The sequence below is a fragment of the Magnolia sinica genome, chromosome 16 (genome assembly GCF_029962835.1).
Source record: "Magnolia sinica isolate HGM2019 chromosome 16, MsV1, whole genome shotgun sequence".
Classification (NCBI taxonomy): Eukaryota; Viridiplantae; Streptophyta; class Magnoliopsida; order Magnoliales; family Magnoliaceae; genus Magnolia; species Magnolia sinica.
The window spans coordinates 44,313,012-44,318,693 of NC_080588.1; the positions used below are offsets into that span (position 1 = coordinate 44,313,012).

At 38.3% G+C, this 5,682-nt stretch overlaps 1 non-coding gene across 1 annotated transcript; it reads right to left on the bottom strand.

The window, feature by feature from the left end:
• Positions 1 to 4,905: 4,905 nt before the first annotated feature.
• LOC131229966 (small nucleolar RNA R71) lies at positions 4,906 to 5,012 on the bottom strand. Its single transcript, XR_009163698.1, has one exon. It is a non-coding gene; the product is annotated as a small nucleolar RNA R71 (small nucleolar RNA).
• Positions 5,013 to 5,682: the final 670 nt, after the last annotated feature.

The window sequence follows — 5,682 nt, forward strand, 5'->3', positions numbered from 1 at the left end:
CCTCTAGGCCAGATTAAGCTAGATTTATTTATTTTTTAGACTTATGCTGATTATGTACTTAAAACTTATTTTGTACTTGTCTTGATACTTTGGATGCTTTGATGATGTGCTTGCTGACAATTGCCTTTTTAGATAATATGGTTGACTATTTCATATGATTATCCTGATTTTCTTACGACATGCTTCTTCTATTCATATTATTTCTTCTATTCTTCCTTTGTCAAATTATGACAAAAGGAGGAGAGATTGATGGGCTAGTAATATGCAATGCTATATAGTATGGGGGAGAGAATGTATGGAATGAATGGCATGGATGTTATGTGTATGGAATGTATGAAATGAATGCATGGATGTTATGTGTATGGAATGTTATATGTGTATTTCATAGGGGGAGTGTCAGTTGAGCATCATCAGTTGTGAGCTGAAGATTACAAGCTATAAAGACTTTAAATATCTAAAGATGTGTATGATTACATATTTGTAATACTAAGTGTTTTGTCACGAAATTTACAAAGGGAGAGATTGTAAGTGCTAAGATGTTAAGCACACATAGGTTGTCAAATTTTATAAGAAAAAACTACTTCAAAGTAGATCTTCAAAGATTGGTCTATGTTCAAGACAAGATCAAGCTCAAGATCAGTTTATTCTTAAGAGAAGATCAAACTCAAAATCAGTCTATGTTCAAGAAAAGATCAAGCTCAAGATCGGCTTATGTTCAAGAAAAGATCGAACTCAAATTCAAGATGAAGTCAAGCCCAAAGTCAAGATGAAGTTAGAAACAAAGTTCAAGCTAAAGTAAATCAGATATTTGATATATCTCAGGTGGTATAAACCCCAGAAAGACCTTAGGACTAGGTGCAAATGAAATGATAATATCTTTACTCTTATTTTTAGTATATTTTACTATTTCAGATAATATATAGGGTGGACGAATTAGACTTCTTGAGTAGGGTTTGGTTTCATTGTTAAAGACTCTGTGAGTTCGTATTCGAAGAGGACTTCATTAAAATATTTTAGGTTCTTATTCTCTAATAGATTTAAGATTCATACCATGTTGAGGAGATGATGTTTTTCCTCTTTCCTTTCCGCGCCCTTCTTAGCGTCGTCAGCCCTCCAAACTTTCGAAATATTTTAGAACTTCCAATTCTCCATTGCCTCTCGAAATTAACGAAATCAAAGCATAGTTTTCTTCTAACCCACTAGCCATAGGATTGAGATGGTAACATAAAGATACAATCTTAGGCCCTTGGAAACCTTTCTAGGATAGTCGTTTAACCATAGGCATAATGAAAGATTTATTAATCATTAATTTGGACATAAATTAAAATGAAAACTCTCTTTGACCAAGACCCAAATGACAACCTTATGGATAAGAGATTTGAACTTTTCAATGATGTGTGATATTCCCAAAACATTTAGGTTGATCGGACTACAAAATTACAGGGCCATACACTTGTGAAGTATTCGCGGCTTGACCCAATTCTCAATCCTAGGTGATATACCTAAGTAGGTATTCCTATTTGGGTTAGGGTCATTGATGAGGGTCGAATATTGCATATTAGACCCTAATCATTACCAGATTTTACGTATATGATAATGCTTAATGGAGTATTTTAATTGTATTTTTGTTACAGGATGAAGTCAGGAGCGTTAATTGAAAATTAATGTTAAAGGCATGGATTTCATGATCCAAAGTCTCCAGAGCACGGGATGGACTCCAGAGAACCAATAATGAAGATTTTACACGCCTGTGATCTGAGGAAAGCAAGCCAAAGGGGCCCGAAAAGGGTCCAGAATGCAAGATCACATGGTTCCCGCTATCCGATCAGTTCGAAACTTAATACATGGGATGAGGGCTGTAAATTAACCGTACATATTAAATTTCAGCCATTGAAGATCTCGGGAAGTGGTCCAACGGACAGATCAGCCTATTAATCTCTAATTTGGGGCCCACCTGATATTTGGAACTGCCTCAACCTTGGTATTGACGGCTAAATTACCATGATAAAGAGGATGGATGGTGTAGATTTCTTGAAATCATCACAGTGGACCCCACATTGAGTGAAATGTGCATGGTGCACATGTGCACTGCCCGAGCACCGAACGGGCTTGCGTCGGTCAGCAGCGCTGACCCGACTACCTTTTCAAAAACGGAAATCTCCGTTTCCAGCGTCTCCGCAAGCCGACCGCCGTCGTCGGTTCTGGGGCCCACCTAGTGTCCAAATGGACAATCCAAACCGTCCATCCGCTTCCTGGGGCAGTTATAACCATCTCCTAGATGTCCGTTTGGTTCCATGCATGTGTACGGACGTTGACCGCTGAAAATCGTAAAACGGACGGTGAGTTCAAAAACTCCGTGGGCCACAGCAACTCTAACTCAAAATTGGGCATTCCTAGTCGTTTTTTCATCCTCCATGCAATGGACGGAGTGGATTATTGAAATAATTATCAACATGGGTCCCACCATTGCCACGGAAGTTGGTTTCGCGTCCGCGTAACGGACGACCGCTGGCTGTTTTTGCGAAGGATTGTGGGCCCCGTACGTCACCCGTACGGCCGATCCGAGCCGTCCATCTTGTAGAGTGGTTCGAGAGCTTCAAAACCATGCTGATATTCTTCTCTCTTGCGTGCACACGTGCGTGATACAGAGGCCACAAAAGGGCTACCCGGCGACGTTCAAAACTGATCTTTTTGTATTTTCTTCTCTGGGCCGTGTCAATGGACATTCAAAACCACCCATTCTTGACTAAAATTTCATCCTAAATCCAATGGACGGGGTGGATTTTCCAGAAAATACCTCTGTGGGGCCCACCGATCACGGCTGCGAAAAATTACACTTCGAGTCCTTCTGCGACTCTACCACCGACCCCAGCCATCCAGCAGCTATAAAAGGGGAGTTTTGGACGTGGGAAAGGCATTCAGAACCAGGGGATTCCAGATCTGGAGCAAGAGAGAGAAGAAAGAGAAGAAAGAAGAGAGAGAGAGATTGTTTGGTTTGACGTTTTTTTTATGAATTTTATTTAATATTTTTTATGGATTTTATGGGTCACTAATCTCTCAGCTAGGGCTGAGATGAAGCCCCTAATTTGATTAGCTCTTGTATTGGTTGATTTACTTTGAATTTCAATTAATTTGTTTCTTTCTTTAAGTGGGCTTTATGGGTTTAAATTTTATACTTCTCCATCTATGAACTTGACCAAAGTATATATATGGATGTTGTTTGGATGCTTATTATGGGTGCTTGTGTCTGATCAAGAACAGGTTTCCTATAGAGGGAGAAACAGGATGCTTTAATGAATTGTACATCCCTTATGCCCGACCAAGGATATGGGATATGTCATTCATGGCATTGCTTAAAGGAATTAGACAGTCTGTATGCCCGATTAAGGACACAGATTGTGCTTTCTCTATTTAAGTGGTATCAATCTAGATCAAGGTGAATCAACAGACAAAACAAGGGTTAGGATAATTAGGGGTGGATTCGAAAGTCCTAGTGCTCTCTCTCTGATTGAATTTTCTTCCCTGTTCTTAATTAATTGTTTTTCATAAAATTGTGCTTAGTAATTCATTCCATTAATTGTTAGATTAGTTAAGGAGAATCATAGATTTGAATTGTGACGATCAGTCCTCGTGGGAACGATCTCGTAATACGTACCGTATCTACATCTGATTCGTATACTTGCGAGTTTAAAAATCATTTAAATCATGTTGGTTTAAATAAAACATCAAGTTTTTGGCGCTGTTTCGGTCCAATTGGATTTAAGATTCTCTCTTATCATAATTCATAGTCTTAGGTTTTTTTACTAACTTTCGGTTAAATTTTTTTAGAAACTAACCTATTGCCTGTTTTGTAGGGACCTGACATAAACTACTAATTTGGTAATCTCTTTCCAAATTTTCTATTTTTTTTCTAATTTCTATTTTTAGAATTAAGGTTTTATTTTTTTTAGAAAGTTTCTATTTCTAGGCTATTTTATTTTATTTTTAGAAATTTCCTATTTTCCAATTCTAGATTCTGATTCTTCTTTCAAGTAACTTTCTATTTTCTAGTTTTAGAAATTTTTTCCCTTTTTAGAAACTAACTTAGTTTTTATTTCTAAGATTACAAACTTTCTTTTTTTTCTTTTTTTTTAGAAATTAACCGTTGCTTAGGATTTTTTTTCCAGCATTATTTTAGTAAATTTAATTTATTTTTGTTTTCTGTTTGTTTACAGGAATTAAGGAAGGAAGCTGCTAAATAACATTGTCTTCAAAAGGAGGAGCTCTCAAATCTACAGACATTCATCATCTCCTTTTCCGGGTTCTTCTTTCCAATTTTCATTTACATAGCTTTTTCTTATTTTAGAATCTCATAGTTGCTAGGTCTAGTTTTATTTCTCTTAGGTGGCTTCTTAGTTTAGTTTTCTTTCGTTCATTGCAATATCATAGTTTATGCTAGGGCGTAGATCTCTGAATATAGAACTAGCACCGTTTGATCCTTAGATTGAAAGAACAATTCGTGAACGATTGAGAAATAATCCTGTTGAAATGGCGAATGAGACTGAAGTTAAAGCTCTCAAAGATTATTCAGCTCCTGTCCAATTTAATGCGCCTTCATGCATAGTGTTGCCAACCACTACGGCAGCACACTTTGAACTTAAACCTGGAGTCATACAATTGTTGCCATCCTTTTATGGATTGGACAAGGAGGACCCATATCATCATGTGAAAGAATTCTTAAACATTTGCTCCACCTTTAAGTTCCAAAACTTCTCAGACGATTCGATCCACCTACGCCTGTTTCCTTTTTCTTTGAAGGATAAGGCGAAAGCATGGTTGAATTCTCTAGAAGTTGGATCTATCACTACATGGGACTAACTGTCTAAGAAGTTCTTAAACAAGTTCTTCCCCGTTCACAAAACCAATGCCCTCTGTAGAGAAATTACTAACTTCACACAAAAAGAGGGCGAGCACTTTCATGAATGTTGGGAAAGATGGAAGGACTTGCTTCTTAAATGTCCTCACCATGGTTTTGAAAAGTGGCAACAAGTTCAATACTTCTATGACGGTCTGACACCACAGAACCGTCGCATGGTTGATGCCACCAGTGGAGGGTCATTCATGACCAAAAGTGATGTCGAAGCGTGGAACTTCTTTGAAACCTTGTGCGAAAATTCCCAGCAATGGGATTATTCAAATAGAGGTGACAGAAGTCCCCAACCACAAAAGAGAGGTGGTATATATGAGATAGGAGTCATGCCAGAGCTGAGCGCCAAGCTTGATAACCTGACAAAGAAAGTTGATGCTCTGGTATTAAATAGTGCACCACCACAAACAGCTCAAGTCGAGGCATATGCCACATGTTCTAGTCCTGCCCATCCTATGCAGTCTTGTCCATCTGGTGCAGCATTCCCAGAACTTCTCTCTGAACAAGTTCATGCTATGAACACTTTTCAAAAATCTGGGAATGATCCTTACTCGAACACATACAACCCAGGGTGGGCTAGACATCCAAATTTCTCTTGGGCAAAAGGACCACAACAAGGAGGACCATCTGGAAATCCTCCCATGCAACAGCAACTCCAAGTTGGCAGTCAACAACCTCAACAGTTTCCACAATATCAACAACTGCCTACACAATCAAGGAAACCATCTCTTGAGGATACACTCCATCTTTTCATGCAGAGTTCTCTCCAATTCCAA